The 22,982-nt window shown below is 37.6% G+C and overlaps 1 protein-coding gene and 1 pseudogene across 4 annotated transcripts in view; both read right to left on the bottom strand.

The window, feature by feature from the left end:
• Positions 1-22,982, bottom strand: part of EYA1 (EYA transcriptional coactivator and phosphatase 1) — a 306,480-nt gene that overhangs the window by 166,154 nt on the left and 117,344 nt on the right. The gene's annotated exons all lie outside the window — the stretch shown is intronic.
• On the bottom strand, positions 5,399-6,747 carry LOC138381821 (large ribosomal subunit protein uL4 pseudogene; annotated as a pseudogene).

The raw sequence follows: 22,982 nt of genomic DNA, 5'->3' as shown, positions 1-22,982 counted from the left end.
TAACTAAGGAGTTGAGAGATCTATACACTAAAAATTATAAAACATTGATGAAAGAAATTGAAGAAGACACAAATAACTAGAAAGATATCTTATGTTTATAGATTAGAAGAATTAATATTGTTAAAATGTCCATACTGCCTGAAATGATGTACAGATTCAGTTAATCCCTATGAAAATTGCAATGGCATTTTCCCCAGAAATAGAAAAACAATTCTAAAATTCATATAGAACCACAAAAGACCCCAAATAGCCAAAATAATCTTGAGAAAGAAAAATGAAGTTGGAGGCATCACACTTCCTGATTTCAAATTATATTACAAAGCTATAGTAATCAAAACAGCATGGCACTGGCATAAAGACAAACACATAGACCAATAGAACAGAATACAGAGGCTAGAAATAAACCCTAGCACATATGGTCAACTAATTTTCAACAAGGCCACCAATACCAATGAGTAAAGGACAGTCTCTTCAATAAATGGTGCTGGGAAAACTGAATATCTATATACACAAGAATGAAACTGGACCCTATTTTACACCACCCACAAAAATCAACTCAAAATGGATTAAAGATCTAAATGTAAGACTTGATACCATGAAACTCCTAAAAGAAAACATAGGGAAAAATCTCCTTGACATTGGTCTTGGCAATACTTTTTTTTGGCTAGAACACTAAAAGCACAGACAACAAAAGCAGAAATAAAGAAGTGGAACCACATCAAACTAAAAGCTTCTGCACAGCAAAAGAGACAATCAACAAAATGAAAAGGCAGTCTATGGATTGGAAGAAAATATTGGCAAACCATATACCTGATAAGGGAGTTAATATCCAAAATATAAGGAACTCACATAACTCAATAGCAAAATAACCAATAACCCAATAAAAAATGGGCAAAAGACCTTAACAGACATTTTTCCTAAGAAGACATAAAAATGGCCAACAGATATATTAAAAGGCAACCAATATAACTAATCATCAGGGAAATGCAAATCAAAACCACCATGAGATATTGCATCACACCTATTAGAATGGCTATTATAAAAAAGTCAAGAGGCCGGGTGTGGTGTGGTGGCTCACACCCATAATCCTAGCATTTTGGGAGGCTGAGGCAGGAGGATCACTTGAGCCCAGGAGTTTGAGGTTGCAGTGAGCTATGATGACACCACTGCACTCTACCCGGGGCAACAGAGGAGACTCTGTCTCAAAAAAAAAAAAAAAAAAAAAGAAAGTCAAGAGATAACAAGTGTCCTCAAGGGTGTGGACAAAAGGGAACCCTCATACACTGTTGATGGGAAATGTAAATTGGTACATCTATTACTGAAAACAGCATGAAGCTTCCTCAAAAAATTAAAAATAGAACTGCCATATGACCCAGCAATCCTTCTATTGGGTACATAACCAAAGAAAATGAAATCACCACCTCATAGAGGTATCTGAGCTCCCATGTTCATTGAAGCATTATTCACAATAGCCAAGCTATGGAAATAACTTAAGTGTCCATTGACAGATGAATGGATAAAGAAACTGGTGTGTGTGTATATATATATATACACACACACAATCAAATATAATTCAGCCTTTAAAAAGAAGGAAATCCTGCCATTTTCAATAACATGGGTAAACCTGTAGGAAATTATGCTAAGTGAAATAAGCCAGACACAGAAAGAAAAATACTGCATGATCTTATCTATTTGTGGAATAGTCTTCAAAAAGTCAAATACGTAGAAACAGAGAGTAGAATGGTGGTTACCAGAGGAAGGGATAGGGAGGAAATAGGGAGAAGCAGGTCAAGGGGTACGAGCTTGCAGTCATGTAGGAGGAACAAGTCTAGAAATCCAATGCATAGCATGAGGACTATAGTTGATAATATTGTATACTGAAAATTTGACAAGAGGGTAGATTTTAGGTGCTGTAGTCTGTCCTCCTGCAAACAACAAAAACAACAACAAAAAGTAACTATAGAAGGTGATGCGTAGGTTAACTTGCTTGACTATAGTAATCATTTTACTATGCATACCAAAACATGATGTGGTACAGCTTAACTATGTACAATTTTAAAAAAGAAATCAGAATACGACATGCTGCTGTAAGAGCTTACATAGAGATGAAGTAATGCAAACACCAAAAGTTGATCTAACAAAAATCAGGAGATTGGAAGGATGGCAGAACCCGTGTGTTTGTGGATGAATATATTGGGGTAGAAGTGAGATGAAGGAGACAAATCCCTATCTTCCACACACCTAAAAATGAAAAATCAACGAAGTACAGCATAACAAAATTCAGCTGAAAAGTGAGAAGTCATTTTTTCTGGGAAGTGGAAAGGAAGATGAGAGGGAGGTAGGAGACTCCCCTCCCCAGAAAGATTTTTATAGAATGATTAGACTTTTAAAATTATGATGTTGGCCGGGTGCAATGGCTCATGCCTGTAATCCCAGCACTTTGGGAGACAAAGCCGGAAGGTCATTTGTGCCCAGCAGGTTGAGGCTGCACTGAGCAGCCACTGCACTCCAGCCTGAGCGACAAAGCAAGATCCTGTCTCTAAATACGTACATACATACATACATAAAATCAACATTTAATTTTAATTAAAATAAAAATAGAAAAATAAACATTTGTCTGTTTCCATTATATGTGTACTAGTTATTGACAAGTAGTGAAAAATAAGATTCAGGTAAAATTTGGCAGACAAGGACATGGGAGAAGCAGTGCTTCAGTTAGTCAAGGAAGGCCTCTTGGAGGAGGTGCTATTTGAGTTGAGAACTAAACCATGAAAAGCCAACATACTTGTAAAAACTGGAGCTGGGAGAGTGGTCTACACAAAAAGAACAGCAAGTTCAAAGGGAACAAGCTTAATAAATAGGAGGTGAGAAACAACTGCAGTGATAGTGAACAAGAAGGAAAGGGTCGGGCAGGGTTGAGAGTGGGGTGTGGGGTATTGTCAACCAGGTGAAGAGTGGGATTTTATTCTAAGTGTGATGGGAGGTTACTAGAGGTGGTTTTTGTTTGCTTGCTTTTGTTTTGTTTTTGAGCAGAAAAGCGACATGATCTGATTTACACACAGGAAAGACCGCTCTGGCTGCTGCATGGAGGACAGACTACAGGAGCGCAAGATCAGAGGCAGGAAGGCAAATCTGCGGAGTGTGCAGTGGTCCAGGTGTGAGGGGTGGAAATGTAGAGCAGGGTCTTATCTGGGGAATTGATGATGATGCAGTCAGATTTAGGGTACATTTGGAATTAGAGCCAAAAGGAGTCGGAGATTGGATGTGGGTTTGAGGCAAAGAAAGAAATTAAGGATGACTCCAGTCTTTCCGCATAAACAATAAACACCACTGATTTGACTTTCATCTCCATTCATTTCTTCTTTCTGCTTTCTTGCGCATACAATAACATGACATAAACACAAAGAGCCTGAACAACCAGCATCTGAAAGCAAACTGAAAGTCTTTGCATGACTATTTCCTCAAACCAGCCAACACTTCCCCTCCCCTGCCCATGTTGACTCCTCATGGCCTCCCATGAGGAGGATAAAACTCTCCACATACTATGCTCACTCCTGTCTCAGTATATATGTTCAGGTGTCTCCACACCACCAGCCTGATATAAATGTCTTTACCCCTCTTTTCTCCTTAATCAACTTCTTATCCACTGTTGGCTTCTGTTTTATCATGGCAGATTGTTACTTTGGTGGCCCGCAATGAACCATGCCTCCCAAAATGTTAGGCCTGGCGAATGAGACATTAGCAGAGACTTGGGTGGTGCTTGCACAGTGGGGCTAATCCTTTGGGAATTCTGAGTGTTTGGATCCAGGTGCCATGAAGAAAGCCCAAGTTAGCCACATGGTGGAAGAGAAGTCCCAGCCTACCTGCCACCCATCAAAGTACCAGATATAAGAGTAAGGGCATCTTGGACATTCTCGCTCCAGCCACCATTTAACATAAATTGGGAGAGACTCAAAGCAGTACCAGCGGAAGGGCCATCTGAGCTCAGCCAATCCACAGAACCATGAGCAAATAAAGTGATGATGGGGTGGCTGGTAACGCTGCAATACACAATGAAAATACCCATCACTGCATTGAATCTACTCTTGCAAATGTTACCAATCTCATGCATGTTATCAAAACCAGTGAAAATATTTCTGTCTTTAATTGTCTCGACTGTAGAATTTTCTTATAGTGGTAAAATATACATTACATAAAATTTACCTTTTTAACCATTTTTAAGTGTACAATCCAGTGGCATTAAGTACATTCATGTGGTACAACCATCATCACCATTCATCTGCAGAAGTTTTTCATCTTCCCAGAGTGAAACTCTGCAACCATTAAACACTCACTCCCCATTTTCCTCTCCCCTCAACCCCTAGCAACCACCATTCTACTTTCTGTCTCTGTGGAGTTGACTATTCTAGATACATCATATAAGTGGAATAATACAAAATATGTCCTCTGGCATCATGATTATAGCATCTTAGTTTAATTTTAATCACAGAATCTGACATTGCTGTACATTCTCTCCTTGAAAGGTTCTTCCCATGAGGTCCTGTCACAAAACTCCCTTTTGGTACCTTTTGCCCCATTTTTCCGATTCTTCCATCTTTGTCTCTTTCGAGGGCTGCTCTTTTTCTGACTCCATTTCCTCTTAAATGCCAGGCGCTTTTGGGTATCTTCTCTTAGGTGACTTCACTCCCATATCTGCCTCAATTACTACATAAATGCAGTTGGTAACCAAATCACCATCTCTAATACAACAGAGTTAATTTTTAAAAAAATTTGAAATACTCCTTGATGTATTTTCCTTTTTCAGCAATTACAGTCCCTCCCCCTCCCCATCCTGCACAGCCATTCGTTCTGCCATTCAGGTTAGGCTTTGCGATGTGGGTAGGGAAGACAGAAGATACGGCGTAAGGGAAGCTCCTTTAAGACAAGAAGGGGAAGAGAAAAAGCCTTCCATTTGGGGCACTGGTTGCTACAAATGGAAACTCGTGCAATTGGTTAAGGTTGGAGGACTTAAAAAGCGGTGGCCATAATAATAGAGAACAACCCTAATTCATGGGTTCAGGTTTGAATCTCTTCAGAATGTGGAACCAGTTCCCATGTGTCAACCGAAATCAAATGGTCAGTAATCAAGAACCAGTAACCTTGCCTAGTATGAGGTGGTATTTTCTTGGTGTCTGGTAAGATTATCATAACCCCAGGAATATACAGAACTAAGTTTTCAGAAATGAAGATGTGTATATGGGTTATATTTCACAATAAAAATGTAGAATGTAAAGAAATTAGAAACCTTTATTATTAATACTACTGTTTATTATTCATATTAATTATTATTAAGATTTGAGGACAGGTGAGATAAAATATTTTATTTCATTTCATTTTATTTTAATTTTTATTTTTTCTCACTGCCTCTTTGATCAGGTCTTTATTCAAAATAAGCTGTCCAAAATGATTTGACCTTTATGGAATAAACAAATTTAAGAGTTTATGCAGTAGGCTTCTTTTCTTTCGTGGTAGGTTTCTTTTCTGCTGGTTTCTTGGTAGAGGCAGCCTTTTTTCCCACCAAAGGCTTTTTCTGCTTCCTAACACCAACAGGCTTTCTTCCTTTCCTCACTACAGGCTTCTTGCCTGCAACCCCCTTCTCATCAGATTTGGCCCGTAATGCTGCAGAGGCCTTATTCACCTGCAGTTTGTGATTCCTGGCCTGGCGAGAATGGTATTCCGGCGAACGGTCTTTGCATATGGGTTTAGCTTCAACATGATTCTCAGGTTTTTCAGTGGATTCTTCTTCAGGACTCCGCGGTGAATCTTCTTGCGTGGTGCTCAAAGAGCTCTTTGGATCTCTGGGCTTTTCAAGATTCTGCTAAGGTCTGTGTTGATCATCTTGGGCATGGGAAGGTTGTAGTTACTCTTGAGGGAAGCAGCTTTACGCCAAGTGCCATATAATTCATCTAACTTCCGGAAAGCACTTTCAGTCCAAACGCAGAAACGTCCCACATGCCCACCAGGAGCAAGTTTCAAAATGTTCAGCTTGCTTACATTAAGCAGAGTAATTCCAGGGATGTTCCTGAAAGCCTTGATGATACCATTGTCCTCACTGCAGATGATGCAGGGTCCCCTGCGCTGGATGCGACAACGGTTTCTCATTTTGCCCTTGCCAGCCCTCATTCGCTGAGAGGCATAGACCTTTTTGATATCATTCCAGGCCTTAAGTTTCTTAAGAAGTAAAACAGCCTCTTTGGTCTTCTTGTAGCCTTCAACTTTATCTTCGACCACCAAAGGAAGTTCAGGAACTTCCTCAATACAATGACCTTTAGACATGACCAGTGCTGGTAAGGCCGAAGCAGCCAGGGCAGAGCAGATGGCATATTGCTTTTGGGTTGTGTTCACACTACGGTGCCAGCGATGCCAGGTCTTGGTTGGTGCAAACAGGCGGCCCCCACGACACATATTTCCAAAAGCACCCTGTCCAGAACGGTGAGTGCCACCACCTCGAACTCTGGGAATTCTAGCCACAGCTCTGCCAGTACCCCAAGACTCAGCACTGGTTGGATGACCTGCTAATTCACTGACAGTATAGGGCTGTCTCTTGTTTTTGCGCAAGTTGGTGTGAACGAAGTTCACAATATCTGGTCGAATGGGAGCCTTGAAGACAGCAGGCAAAGTGACATTTTTGCCAGATGACTCCCCCTTTTCGGAGTACACCCATACCAGTGGATGAGCACAAGCCATGGCGGGGAGAGGAAAAGGCCACACTCCGAGGTAAAATATTTTATAATCATTGCATTGCTCTATATAAACTTTGTCAACTTTTTAGGATATTAGAAACCTTTACTGCATCCTAAAATCATAGGCATGATCATAATTTGAAATGGCTGAGGGAATTTGGTTAAGTGGCGTTAATGTTTAAAGGAGATGCAATTGGTTAAACTTATGGGTTTATTAAACTAACTAAATAAGTGAAAATAATTATTCTTATTTTGTGAAAGACGACCAGATTTACAAGTAAAATAAATTTTGTAAATTGATTTTTAAGCTTTGGAATTAACGATTATTTATCAAAACACAGGTGAATGTGGGAATTTCCTTCTATACATAATAGTCTTCCTCAGGCATGAAAAATTTGCCCAGCATGGCAGAGAGAAGGCAGCCAAGAGTTCCTGGATCTCCAGTGGGGATGCAAAAGTGCTGAGAAACCTGACGAACTAAGTGGAGGAGGCCTCCTGTGAGAATGAGGAAGCCACAAATGGGTCACTTGAGCCTGGAGGCTATAGAGGGGACAGGGACTTGAAGTGTAGAGACCAGCATGACAGGACCGCACAGGAGCAGACACACCTGTGCCTGCTCCCACTCAGGGCTTGCAGGGATCAAACAGGATGAGGACATCTCCACAGAGGCCAGAGAGAACACCCAGCACAGTACAGGTACTGGAGGCTCAACAGCCACCCCTAGGCTATGGCCAGGATGAGCCTCTGGGGACTTCAATCACCCCAGCGAGAAGGATGAGCAAAGGTGCATTGGAGAATCCTGAGCTGTCAGGACTGAAATCCTGAAAGGAAGACCTTTGTACCTGGGAGACTATTTCCTGGAAATAGGCACATTTAAGGGTTTTGTTGTTAATTTTTGTTCTGCTATTGTGTGCTTGGAAACAGGATGCAATAGGATGTGAAAAATAAAACTAGCTTTGATTTCACACCCGTGTCACACACACTTTGCTTTAATAGAAAACTTCTGAACCCTAAACCCAACCTACCCACAACACTGCATCCACACTGCCGGACCATCTTTATAAAATGTCAAGCTCATCGTAACTCTCACTTTAAAATCCTTCATAGATTTTAGGGTGAAGTTCAGACTCCTCAGTTTATCACGGCAGCCCTGGATGACCCAGCGTAAGCCACCCTCTGCAGCCTGCAGCCCCGCCCTGCTGTGCATCCACGCTTCCTTCTAGCCGTTCTGAGACGCTGCAGTTCCCAAACCTGATCTATGGGTCCAAGCCTTTGTGGTGTTCCCTGTGTTTGGAATTTCCAGCCCCGACTGTCTTTCAGAGTTTGGATCAGAATTACCCTAGTAATCTCATAATCTTACCCCTTTTTAGTATAACCAATAGCTGCCCCCATAGACACTTCAAATATAATTTAGACCAAAGTCAACTCATATTCTTGGCCCTAAACCTGCTTCTCTATTTCTCTATTTCACTCGGGAGCACAATCAGTAACCCAAGCTGGAAATGGAAAGATTTTTTTAGACTCTTCCTTCTCCACATCCAAATCCAAAGCCAAGTCCAGCCGATGCCACCTCTACCTCTCCCGGGCTCAATCTCCACGTGTCTTGCCCTAGTTTCACGCCTAGCTCAGGCCCCTCCCAGCAGGTCCCGTGGCCTCCAGCAGTCTAAATCCACACTGCAGTCTGCCTGGCCTTCATAGGCTGCCATTCTGGTCATTTCACTGCAGGGCTTAAACCCTTGAACAGTTAACAACACCCATTATCCAAGATTAAAATCTCAACCCATAGAACAGCTTGCCAGGCCCTCCACCATCTAGATCCTGCCCATCTTTCAGTCTGGCTGGGTTCACCTGCAGCCCTAACCTGCCCGTAGCTCCAGGCACAGGCTTCTTCTCAAGATGCCTTTACGCATGCTGTCCCTGCCATTTGCAACCTCCCTGAAACCTTCAGTTAAACGCCAAATGGAAAGAAAGCAAATTAGGGCCATGGTATTCTTGCAGACAAATCTCAATGGGAGCCAATAGAGAAGGAAAGAGACTTCCTCTGCCCTTTCAGGCTCTGCATTAACCTCCTCCTCCTCTGCCCCCATTGACAAGCTGCCAAGCCTTGCCTTCTCTATGCCAACTCAAGATGAAACTCCCCTCCACTTCTATTTTATACCAGCTTGGAAATTGGGCACATGAGAACACTGGGAAACTGTGGGAGAAAAAGGAAAGAGGAGAGTATAATCAGGGGTCAGGCTGAGGCCTGGGGCAAGGTATGTGCAAACTATGACCTAGGAGCAACTGACTCCATCAGCAAGCTTTTGGCTTTTTGAAAGACAGCAAAAAAATTTGAATACATTTTTATCAGAACTCAGGAAAATCTCTTTTTTTAAATTCATTCTTATAACGTTATCTCTAAAGCAAAAGCTCTACAGTTGTGAGTACTAATTGTGGAGACACACAGAGACACAACTGTGTCTAAAATTGCTTTGAAGACTTTGGCCCTGTCTACTCCTCTTAGAGGACTGTGAAGATATTTCAGTGTTCTCCCCTCCCCCACCAACACACACTGCTCCCCGTCACATATGCTCTGGTGTGCAGACACCATTTATAATTGTCTTCCTCCAGTGTGTCATTTGGGGATTTATTGGTATTTTAGTTAGCAGGTTGATTCTAAGCTCTTATAATGTAAAAAGCACTTTGTATACACAACATGGGCACAGATCCAGAGTAATGTCTTTAAAGCCTGGGGCACTTTAAAATTTGTTTTACATCAGGCTAATCATGTTATGAATCTGCATTTTCATTATACATCATAACCATCCTTATTTTTACTAATGATATACAAGATGAGAAGAAACAGAATGCATATATTAAGGCTACCGTCTGATCTTCCATTTGTTAGAATAAAACTAGACATTCTAGTAGAACCACAGACGAATTACATAATATTTATAAAGGGATCTTATAATAAAAAAATGAAAAAATCAAAACCAGATGAAAGTAGATAAAAGCTTTATTTTCACAATTAAAATTATAGTATACTGAATTGAAGTAGTACTTATATCATGGTAACAAATTACTATGTAGAATATTAAATTACTTTGCATTACAAGTTGTTAAAATATACACCAATTTGTAACATAAAAAAATCTCTCGGTTCCCTACCTTAACAGACATATATAAATTAAAAAGAGCAAGTATCCCAATTGTTGTCCTAATGGCATACCAGAGGTAAAGTATCCGTGTTATAAGTACATTAAATTTAATTTTATATTTACTTCAAATATGTTTCAGCACACAATATTATTTTATACTATGAAAATTTTTAAAAAATGCTTTAAAGTTGCAATTTATCTCCTTAAAGGTTATGCATTAATAGGAAACATAAGTGATATTATGTTTTAAAGGGCATGGCATCTTCTCATTGACTAGTACAGGATATATATGCTTATTTCTTAAATCATTGCACAAAATAAAGCAAAGATGTATTGTGTATCTCTAGGGTTGCCTCAGTTACAGAATTCTATGATTTGGAGGTCTACACTTTCTAAATCCATTACTCTCCTGCTTCAACCTGTGTGTTAAGTCATAGCATAACAGCTCATAGAAGTCATATTCATTTCTAGGTCCGAAGAAGATTTTATAATAAAGAAATACTTTTGATTATAATGCTAGGAAATTGACATTAGTCCACATTTTGGAAGAATGACATAACTCAGATGTGGCATGAGACAGACATGAATAAAAAATTGTGATTTTAAAAAATTCTAATGCCACAATTTTGGGGAGAGGTTATACCTTTGCTTGAGTAACTTTTCTTCCATTTTTGAAAAGTTAACATTAATGTATCTTCAGTTACATTGTTTTCAAAGAACACCTTTTATTTTATAACCAATTTTTAAAACATGGCCTCATTTAAGAAAATGCAAATTAACATGATATACCATTTTATTCCCAGCTCAACCAAAAGGATAAATGCTGACAACTCCAAATGTTGGTGAAGTTGGAGCAATATGAATTCTTTCCTGTTGCTGTTAGAGTATAAAAAGGTATATCAATTTTTGTTAAAGGTCAACATACATTTGCACCCAGAAATATCACTTCTAGTTTTATTCCCTAGAGAATCTCCTATACATGAGCACAAAGAAAAATGTACACAAATATTCACTACAATATTGCTTCAAATAGTTAAAAAAATTTTTTTAAGTTAAAAGTTTTTGAAAAAGAAGAAACAGCTTAAATTTCCATCACCAGGAGAATTTATTTTAAAATTGTGGTATATTTGCCATTCCATGGCAGCAAAATGAATGAATAGAATTACACATATCAGTATGAAAAATATAAATATATACATATATACTTTAAGAAATAAAGTAAGTTTAACACATTAACTGCCATGGGAGTTGTATCGAACTCACTCTAGTTTTGACCCTGGGGCCGCGTGAAGCACATATAAAATCTTACTTGTTGATGTTCTTATTGTTACAATTAATATTGACAATTTAATTGTAAAGCCATGGATTAAATGAATAGAAGTCAATAAATTTTGGTTTTTTATTTAAATTACATTCTAAAATTTTATTCTATTTTTGTAATAAAATACTGTGGCCCCAAGGAAAAAGTTTTTGATTTTTTTTGTGTGGCAGTCAATGTGTTAAGGATGATACAGATAATAGCATACTTTTTACTTAAGTTTTAAAATATGTAATCATATGACTTGCTCATAAATTCAGATTTGTAGTGAAAGTATAAAGACATGAGTGGGAATGATGAACACCAAATTCAGAATAGTAATCACCTCTGGAAAGGAAGGAAGGAGAATGAAAATAATGAAAATGCACAATGGGATTTAACGGCTTCTTTATGTTTTATTCCTTGAAAAAAAATGTTTGAAGATTATGATATAAAAATGTTACATTTTACAGTCTAGGTGGATGTATACTGGTATTAATTATATTATTATTTCTAGTTTTTTATATGTTTAAAATATTTCAAATTTTAAAGAGCAAAAATTTATTCACCCTAGTAATTCATTGCCTCTTAGAGACAGCAACTATAATTTTGCATCTTTCCATTTTCACAATCTTCTCTAGATCTTTACGTGTGCGTCCAATTTCCTAATCTCACTAGAGACAAGTTTAGATCTCCGATGATATACTATGTGATAAGGTAATTGGTTGTTTTTATGTTGCTCATATTATCAGCCTTTATACATTTTAAACTGGTGTGTCTGTTTGCCATTTAAACATTTTTAGGAAGACTTATTTAAAGAGCTTAACCTCTCCAGGTACATTTATTCCTATGGAAGCACTGTGAGATGCACAGTGAGGTTGACATATTCTTCCCCAGATTTCTCTGCCCACTCACATTGGGACTCCTTATTCTTCAGGACTCACCTCAGGCAGTGCCTACCCTAGGCTGCCTTCTCTGACCAACACAAGCCAGACTGGGACCCTCCCCAGGGTTTCTTTTGTTCTCACAGTACCCTACAAATGCCTGGAAGGCAGAATATATCACCCTGTGCTGCTCTGACAGATACTCCAACTCCTCAACTGGTATATGAGCTTCCTGAAAGCAGCAACTATGTTCTGCCTTTACTGTCTCACGGTTTTAGAACAATCAAATGTTTGCTTGATAAGTATTTGTTGAATGAATAAATGAATAAATGAAGCTGTTAAAATACCAGCATTAATCTTTTCCTACTAGTATTACTTTTAGACAGTCCTTTTGTGTCTTAGAAAGGTGAAAGACAATAGCAACATAAAATCTTTGTCTTAGGAAAATGGCTTCCATGCTCCCTGGAGGGAGAAATGCATCTTACTCTTGAATCCAAGTTTGGAGCACTAAGGCATAAAGATTGTAGCACTTTGAGCTGATAATTAATAGTTTTCAGAATGGGATGTTCACTGAGGCAGTAATTTTTAAGCAGGTACTATATACAATTATACCAAACCATGGCAAGTAGACTCTCATAGATTTAAAGTATTAAAGCATAATCCAAAAGATTTTTATAACTTACTCTTAGTAATTGAGGGATGAAGCTAATGGATGTCTAGATCTGATACTAGAACTTAATTTCCAATACAAGAAAGTAAGTTAAGAATTATTATTTAATTAAAATGAGTGACCAAAAACATTCAGGAGCAGCCAGGTGGAGGGTGAGCAACAGGTCTCAATATGGCAGAATACCCTCCAATCCTACAAGAATAAGTAATCAATTGATCTGACCCTAGCCATCACAGAAAACAGGAACTAGAAGAAATGTAGGTACAAAGGAAGAAAAGAGTTAAAAAAAACAAGCAGAAAAAACACAGTTCATTGTGCTAGTTACAACTATCTACTGATTAAATAGCAAAGTCTGGAGTTTATATAATACCTTTTTTCATTTATAAAGTATTTTCCCACATGTCATCTTATTGAAAGTAAACAACAATGCTGAGATTAGGAAGATCAGGTAATATGCCTGTTCTACAGATGAAGACAGTGAGGCTCAGAGAGGCTAAGGACAAAGAGGTAGTGTCAGATAGGATACTTAAACTACAACTTTTTAACTTTTATGCAATCCTTTTCTAGAATGTGGCACCCGACTTTAAAAAGTGCTTCTAAGTAAATACAGTTACATTGGAATTTAGATGATTTTGAAATTCTGCTATAATTGAATAATATCTAGCAGGTTATACTTAGCTGTACATTTTACTTCTGATTGCATAAATATTCATAGGGAAACACCTACGAGGAATGTTCAAAGCACTGAATGGTGTGGTTCCTATTAACATTAATAGAGATCAGGAGGATAAATTCCCATTTAATGCTTTGAAAATCTGTCCCCGACTTTGTACTATTTAGGTAGCTGTAAAGTACACCCCTGTTTGTTTTGATTTTGTAGTAAAACTTAGGCTTCACTGTATCACGTTCACACCACTCAGGAAGATGTTTCTGCTTTTTAGCAGTGATAATTTTCTCCATTAGGTAATTATTCTTTAGTGTCTTTAATTTTATCATCTTATAATTCTCTGAATCTCAACAATCTAGAAGCTCCCACACATCTCAGATCAGCACTGTTTCCAAGACCAGGGTCAACACCCACGGCATGTCTGGCAAACTGCAAATCCCCCAGGAGGCTTTGTATGTGAAAGAAGCCAGTATGTGAAAGAAAAATTGTGTTATAGGGGGTGGGGCACATGCCCTCGTGAGGGAGCCACTCAAGGTCTTATAAGTGGGTCATCTGCTATTCAGCCCAGCTGGGTGTCATGCAAGACTGTGGATTCATTGTTGCTGGATCTTCCAAGTTTTTGAGGAAAGTCAGAAATCTATATTTTTCATAAGAAAGTTTTAACCTTTAAATGTCACAATTACAAACAATTTTTTAAACATTGTGTGAACAACACTGTCTAAAGCAAACAGTATTTGTGGACCATAAGTATACAAGAGCTGATTCAGTTTTCTATGCTAACAAGCAGAATGGTTGACACAAAGTCATTAAGCTTCATAGCATTAGTTCAGATTTCAGTAGGGAAAACTGTTTTCCTCTATTTGTTGCAATGCAATTGCTGGACATAGTTAAGAAAAATAGGATGATATAAACATAATTAGAATATTAGAGCACTACAGAATGAATACAGAGGAAGAAATTGTTTACTCATGCTATCATAAGTGAATGCTGATGAGAAGACAATCATAAGGAATTTAATGTTACCTTCTTTTATTTCATGACAATCTGATATAAGGATTCAGAAAATAACTGTAAACAGAAATTTTCATTCTGAATCAGACTACTTAGTATTAATATCATCTTATTGACTAACAGCTTTGTGAAATGGTTCTTAACATGGAATTTATTGAGCAGATGGGGGGTTAGTTCAATTCATGGCAATAAACATTTTCTAGTTCCTCATGTGGGCCAGATTGTGCCAAATGCTGAGAATACGGGTGAATGAGACATGTTCTCTACCTCCATAGAGCTCATGATCTCACAGGCAACCAGAACACACGATGCGATAGACTTACTTAAAGGGTGCCAGGGAAGTGACAGAAAAAAATTGGGGAGCACAGAGAAGAGAAAGTGTGATGACTTACTGTAAGTGACAATAAACTGAACATTAAAGAATGAATGGGAATCATTCCAGTAAGCTGGGAATGACAAGTAGAACAACATTTGCAAAGGGACAGAAGATGGAAACAATGTGGTATCTTTATCAAAAATCCATAATCAGAGAACTGTTGCTAACACTTAAGAAAAGGAGTAACACTGCCTTCTATTTTAGAGAAACCATTCTGGTGTAACGTGTAAAGGACAGATTTAAGAGAGACTAACTAGAGGTAGAAACACCACTTAAGAGACTGTAGCAGTGGTCCAGGTGAGAGCTAAGGACCTAGACTAGGGAAAAGAGAGCTAAGAGTCTTTGAGAGAAAAGGGAAAGATATGAAAAGTATTTGACAGGTAAACTGTTGGAACTGAATGATTTATACAGTGGCAGAGCTCAGGGAGAGCAACTAGAATGATGCCCATATTTCTAACTTTGTAGACAGTGGAGCATCCACAGAGATCAAGAATAGAGGAGCATGTTGTACGGAAGATGCTACATTCCGTTTGGATGCTCTAAGTTTGAGGTACCCATGGAATATTTAGGTGAAAATGTTCAGCTGTCTGCATCTTGGGGATAAGATATGAGCTGGAAATATTATGAAGAATTTTTAGAAACTAGATGGTGGGTAAAGCATGAGAGCAGTGGAGAACATTGAGGGTGAGTATGTGAGGAGAAGCACAGAAGCTGAACACAGAAGTCAAGGGCAAGACCACGATTTCACCCAGACAAGAAATTACCAGAAAAGTGGGAGAACTAATAGAATAGGTGATGAAAAAAAGAAAAGAAGCCAGTATATGCCAGGAACTGTGCTAAGCCTGTACACACTGCCTACACTCCCAGAAGTTAGTTATTATTATATTGTACCCATTTTCCAGTCAAGAACTGACCTACCCCAAAAGGTGAAAGTACCTTGCTCAAGGTCACTCTGGAATTAGGATTCCTGAGGTTAGACCTAGTCCTGCCACATTTCCAAGAATGAACAATTTCCACTTCATCCTGACATATGATCCGCAAGGTCATATAGCAAAGTGGTAAAGTAGGTTAAAGATGGAAAACCATCCATGGGATTTGCAATAGGAAGGCTGCCGGTAACCACAACCAGCAGCATTTACCTGGAATGAGTGGCAAGTCAGGAAATGAAGTTAGCAAACGCACACGACTCTTGTAAGGAAGCTTGGCTATGACAACACAAAAAAAGAAAGCTAAAGAGGACATGCTTTAGACAGTGAGGGGGACCACAGTTATTCAGTTGTCTGTTAAGAATTGTTACTATGATGGCTAACGTGTAGCTTAACACACAAACAGAAGGATGGTCTGAGAACCTTTCTGGAACTCTTGACTCTACTCATCATTTCCAGGTAGCTTTAATCTCAGTCACTGAGGAATAGGAACTGGAAAGAAAGATGATACTATCCCATCTCCTAATTAATGCCACATTAAACAAACAAACAAACAAACAAAAACACAGAGAGCGCCTATGACACTACGATGCTGAATCTCTATCACACAAGTTTGATTGGGAAGAGGAAGTGAGCAGGTCTTTGTTGGCCCAGCAGCTCGGGTCAGAGGAAGTACATTTTAATAAGCATGATAACGATAGTCAAAAATCAGCTTGGGAATGAATTGAATTATACAAATCAAGTCTCATGCAGACTGATCCTGGTTATCAAACAGCATGCTGGCAACTCCACAGCATCCAGCGAGTTCCAGGAGATTTGGGAAGCCTGCCAGTTCCTACACACAAGTCCCTTGTAGACTAACAGAACATTCCTCTTCTGGGCCCCTCTCACCCCTCCACACCAGAATGCCTACCAATCTGCTTCATCTCAGGACTTTACCAAGACAATCAAGAAACACCACCACCAGAGAGAGAGAGAGAGAGAGAGAGAAAACATTACATATCCGGCAGGAAAGGCTCATGATCTTTTCATTCTTTTTATTCCAATAGGATTTCACATTTAGGTATACAGGGTTTACTTGTTTATCTTTCCTTTTTTTTTTCTTTTTATTTTTAGTTTTTGAACCCATTATAAATATTTAAAAACTCACAAACTATATTTAATTATATTACTAAATCCCTGCTTTAGAGCCAAAATGTCAGTATATGTGGTCTCTCTCTTATTAATTATTAACAACAACAAAACCCTGCTTCACAATATGCAGGTTAAATGAGACTTGAAATGCATTAGAAATCCCCATTAATGAGATTCGTTAAATGCCCTGCATATAACCATGAGAACTTGGCAAGCTTTTCAGAAAGTGAGTTGGCAAAGCAGATTCTGTATTACTCAAGCAGCTTTTATTAAAGAGGATCAATCTAGAACTTTTATAATATGTTCTCTTATTGGGCTTGGTTTTTGAAGTTAGAAATAGCAGCGTCATGAAAAAAAATCCCTTCAAACAAAAGACATTAACACCTGGAAAAAGTTAATTCCGGAAAACATCTGACAGTCCATGTATGACTGGTGACAGATGCGTATTAAAATCTTTTGAAGCTGACTTTGTTTGGTATGAGATTCTAACTTACTGGTCTCCAGCTCCTAGCAGTTTTCTTGCTGTCCACCAGGCCCCTTTATACTGTAATGCCAATAGTTCAATTGGAAACCTTGAACATCTTTAGGTTAATATTCAATATGGTGAATTTCCCAATTTATCCCTTTGTTCCGTTGATTGTATATATACCATTTCCCGATTGATGCTTAATATTTTTGTACCATTATTGAATTTATCATTTAACTGATGCTGATTTTACTAGATGCTTTTTTTGCATTTAGTGATGTATTATATGTGATTTTTCTTTTTAAGTTTTTGATGTCATAACATATGTTGATAGATTTCCTTATGTTAATTGTTTCTTAAATCCCTGAAATAAATCTGCCTCGGTCATGGCATAGTCTTCTTTTAATATACTCCTAGGTTTGATTTGCTAATCATATTCCCTTAAAGCTTTGGAAATGTTGCATCTACACTTACAAGTAAAATTGGTCAATTCATCCTTTTTTAAATTTAGATTTTGATATCATGTTGTTTCACAAAAATGAATAGGAGAAACTACCATCTTTTTCTGTGATCTGAAATAAGTTAAAAGCTATAGGAATTATTCTTTCTTTAACAACAGAACCACCTAGTCTGGTGCCATTTTTCTTCAATTTTTCTTTCTGCACCAATTTCTTTTTTCTTTCCTTCTTGGACTTCAATGGCATGAATGCTAGACCTTTTGACATTGTCCCATAGGTCCCTGAGGCTCTATTAATTTTTTTCAACATCTTTTCTTACTGGTTTTCAGATTGAATTCTATTCTATCAATCTATTTCAGGTTCTCTTGCTCTTTCCTTTGTCATCTCCATTCCATTACTGAGCCAACAAGGTGGATTTTCTATTTCACATATTGTGTTTTTCAGTTTTATAATTTCCATCTTTTTTTATAGTCTCTGTTTCACTGTTGAGAATTCCTGTCTTTCCATTCATTTCAAGAGTGTTTACCTTTACATCAATTAGTATAGTATAATAGCTTCTTTAAAATCTATATCTGATTGTTCCAACATCTCTGTCATCTCAGGGCTGGCATCTATGGGTTGTCTTTGCCCCTAAAAATTGGTCATGTTTTTGTTATTCTTTGTAAGGCAAATAATTTTGGATTACGTTCTGGACATTTTTATTATTATGCTGTGAAACTCTGGGTCCTATTAATATCCCTGGAGAATGTTGATATTTTTATTTTAGCAGGCAATGAATCTGGCTAGTTTCAGACTCTAAGTTCTATCTGTGGGTGAGCTCCAATGTTAGTTTAGATTTCAAACCCTTTGCTGTGCTATCTTGGGACTTACCCAAGTGTGAACCACACAAGGGCTAGTCTGGAACTTGGACAGTTGTTTATACAGCAGTACAATTTTCAAAGACTTCGCCACGTTCTTTTTTGTCTGTCCCTTGTCTGTAGAGCTCAGGGGTGAGCCCACGATGTTTGCCATTCTGAATACGGAATTAGAGGGTCTTCTCCAATTTTCCCTTTTCTAGAATCCCACACCACACTCCATCACTTGTTATCCATCCTCTGGCTGAAAAGATAAAGTTTCTCTACTTGACTGGGGTCTTCCCTTTAGTCAAAGCAGAAAGATTAAAGAGAGAGAAAAATAATAATAATAGGGATTTCCCTCCATACTTTTTAGACCACAGAGCTCTGTTTTCTCAATTCCTCTAGACAGAAAGACAGAGTTTCTCTCGGAGTTTCAGTGGTCTGCACTTTCTGCTCCCACAGCCCCACAATTGGGGCTGCACTCAGGGAAACAAGGAATGAAAAACTAAAAGAAAAAAAAAAAAAGAAAAAATCCTGAAGACTTTACTTCTACACTCTTTGGCTTGCATTGGTTCCTTTTCCTGGTTTTATGTCCAGAATGATGGAGCTTTTCTCCATTCTTCCTTCCTGGATCTCTGCAGCTACAGCACTGTGACTGCAGATCACCCTCAAGCTAAAACCATGAGAGGAAAAAGGGAAAAAATTAGACTCACTCCTATATAAGTTGCTTTGTCAAGTTTTGACCTTCCTCCCTAATTTCCTGCTTTTGTTTACATTCAGAGTTTTAAATGGCTGCTTTTGGGGTGCCTTTTTAAAATACACACCTTAATATTTATCTTTCTCACCTGCTGTAGGATTATTGGTCTTTTTAGGATTGTAGTTTCTTCCTGAGTCAATCTTATCAGTTCATATTTTGCTAGAAAATTATTCATTTCTTCCAAATTTCAGGTATTGCCAGGAATTTCTAAAAAAAAAAAAAAAAAAAAAAAAAAATTCTTAAGTCTATCTCTTCCACAGATGTGGTTTTATCTCCTTATCTTCAATATCGCTTTTTTTTTAACTCCCTTTTCAAAAAATCAGGCACAGCAAGGGTTTATTTATTTTATCGGACTTTTCAAAGAGTAGACTTCAATTTTATTATTTTCTTTAATTTCAGTCTTAATTACTGTCATCTTAAGATTTGCTGTTTACTGTTAGTTTCTCATTACTGCAACTAAATAATTTACTTTCATACTTTTTCTCAGAATAAAATAGCTTAAAGCTATAAAGTTTCCTCTGAAACATACTAGCATATGCATATTAGCATATTTCACGGGTTTTGCTTTGACTTGTTCTTATGGCTTGGTGATTAAGAGTATAGGTTGTCTAAATTGCAACTGTTGTCTCTTGTATTCTCTTGGGAAGGTAATTTAACTTCTCCATGCCTCAGTTTCTTTGTCTGTCAAATGGGAATAATAATAGTACCTAACTCGTAAGATTATTCTAAAATTTGAGACTTACTTTATGAAAGTGCTTAGAAGCTGTGGTTGGCATTAAATAAGCATTCAAAAAATGTTTGTTGTTGTTGTTACCTCTACTACTGCTACTACATTCTGAATAATTTTTATTATAAGAACCCCACTTGGACGAGTTATAGTTTTTCTTTGTCTGCTTATGATTTTTGATTTCCCTCAGCATTCATCCAAGCCAGCCTCTTAATATCTCTCAAGTGGAGACAAATGAGTAGACAATGGATGTTCACGATGTCTCTGTCCTTGAGGGCTTTCCAAACATCTCCCCCTGTTAAGCACGGGAAGACAGCCTCTGCTGCCAGATCTGTCTGGTACAGGTCTTTTCCCAACCTCAGGAGCTGTGGATTATTCTGCCCACCAGTGTAGGCCCTTTCCAAATCTGCAAATTTGGTAGGATTGACACATCTGAGAACCATATGCAGCAAATGGGCAGGTTTCTACCTCCTGGGCTTCCTCAAAGAATCACAAAGTTGTGGTCTATTTCCCCAGACTTTGCTTAGAGGTAGCCTTTTCCTCTGCCACTGGTACCCCTGCTCTCTCTGAGATTTAAGAACATGAAGTCCAGAGCTTACTAGCAATAACAAGATGGAAACAGGGGAGTGGGAGTGAAAAAAAAAATTTCATTCACAATAGTAACAAAAACAACAAGGTACCTAAGAACAAACATAACATGAAAAGTGTGGGGCTTTATAAAGAAAACAATAAACTATTATAAAATGTTATAAATCCAAACACATGTACAAAACATAACATGCTCAAAGATGGAAAGGATTAACATTCGATAATTATTTTAAAAATTAAAATTTAACATATACAATAATGTAATTCAAAGCGAAGTGTCTTGAATGTGGGGTGATGAGAGAACTGGGTAAAATGATTTGCGTTTATATGAAATAAAATGTGTTCAAAGATATCCCCTCAAATCTTGAAGAGTAAGGCAAGATTTGACTTTCCAGCTAATAAAAGTTAGTATAAGATTAGTTTAATTAAAATGGTATGCTTTTGGTGTAGGAATATATACTGAAATTAGTGGAATGGTAAAGAAAGACAAAAAATAAATCTAAATACATACGGATATTAATTTATAACAAGGGTGGCATCTCAATTCAGTGGAGAAAGTAGGGTTTATTCAATAAATAGTGCAAGCATCACTGGCTGGAAAAAAACAAAGTGAAATTTTGCATGCACATTATGTAAAAATCAATTCCAGATGGATTAACAATTCAAACATAAATAATAAAAAAATAAGAAAACTAGGATACCATTTGCATAAGCTTCAAGTGGGTGAGATTTTCCCAGGCAAAATGGTAAACCCAAAGGCAGCAAAGGAAAAGAAAAACATAATTGACCACATAAAGGTTTTAAACTGTTGCATGGCAAAAGACAATATAATTGAAGTCAAAGATGATAGACAAGGAAGACATTTGACAGAAATTGGGTTAACAATCTTATGTAGAACTCCCCATCAATTACAGAAAGGCAAGCAATCCAATACAAAATTGTTCAAAGAGTACGATCAGGCATTTGGCAGAAGAAGGAATCCAAATGGCCAACAAACATATGAAACAAAATGGATCATTACTGGCAAACCAAAGACACTGACACTCAAAAAAAGTGTTCAGGGGGTAGCAGGTAGTGCTGGAGGATAGTGGAGTTGTGAAGAAATGGAAATTCACATCTGAGGCTGTTGGGAGTGAAAAATGCCACAACATATTAGAATAGAAACATAAATTGGTAGTATTTATTAAAACAAACTTTAGAGTTTGGATATATAGGCTATGACCAAAAATCTCACTTTTGAGATTGTATCCTATTGAAAGAAAAAAGACTAGTATGTAAGGACTTCCCCTGCATCATCTTGGTAACGGCAAAAGTGGAATGTACTCCATCCTCAACCAGTAGAGAAATAAATGGATAAATTATGGGTGTGAAAGAATAACATGCTGCTTCTAAAAAGAATAAGATAGTGTCACATCCATAAACCTAAAGCGATGTCCATTTTCTAGTAAAAAAAAAAAAAACAAGTTACAGAGAGATATACATATACTATGATACCATTTAAAAACAAAAACAGAACCTTATAAATAATACACAGGTGACCTTTGAACAACTCAGGGGTTAGAGTTGCTGACCCCTCATGCAGTTGAAAATCCACATACAACTTTTAACTCCACCAAAACTTAACTAAATACTAACAGCCTCCTGTTGACTAGTAGCCTTACCAATAACATAGGCATTCGATTAACACATACCACATGCTGTACTCTTACAATAAGCTAAGCTAGAGAAAAGAAAATGTTATTAAGAAAATCATAAGGAAGAGAATTAATACATAAGCCACAAGCCAAGAAAATAATAAGGAAGAGTATTTACAGTGCTGTATTGTATTTATTGCTACCATAAGTTTATGTCGTCTGTTTACAAGATGAATCCTCTGTCTTAATTGGTGGCAACCATAGCTACAGACCTCAATCTATGGTACCTATCAAGCAATTGGACTGTTTTTTTGCAACATCATGACTTTGCTTCTTGGGAGCACTGCCAGCATCATTAATGGCACTCTGTATGGATCCATGGTGTTATTCAAAGTTTATGATATTGCACTAAACATGATAAAAAATATGCAAGAAATGTGAGAGATCACTTTTTACTGCAATATGCAACTTACTGGAGAGACCAACTGCCCACACAGAGGCGATTAGCCTCATACCTCATGTTAAGTGGGTATTTGCAATACTTGAGCTCGCAGCAATAGCAACATGGTATGTGTTCACGTGCATAAGTCTTGATAAACTTTAACTTTTAATAATAGATTTGTGTATATTTTGTGATATTTTATGATAAAATAGACTGGTATCTACATAGGTTTTATGTATTCATGACA

Source organism: Eulemur rufifrons, chromosome 3 (assembly GCF_041146395.1).
Source record: "Eulemur rufifrons isolate Redbay chromosome 3, OSU_ERuf_1, whole genome shotgun sequence".
NCBI lineage: Eukaryota > Metazoa > Chordata > Mammalia > Primates > Lemuridae > Eulemur > Eulemur rufifrons.
This window is presented reverse-complemented; position numbering and strand designations above follow the sequence as displayed.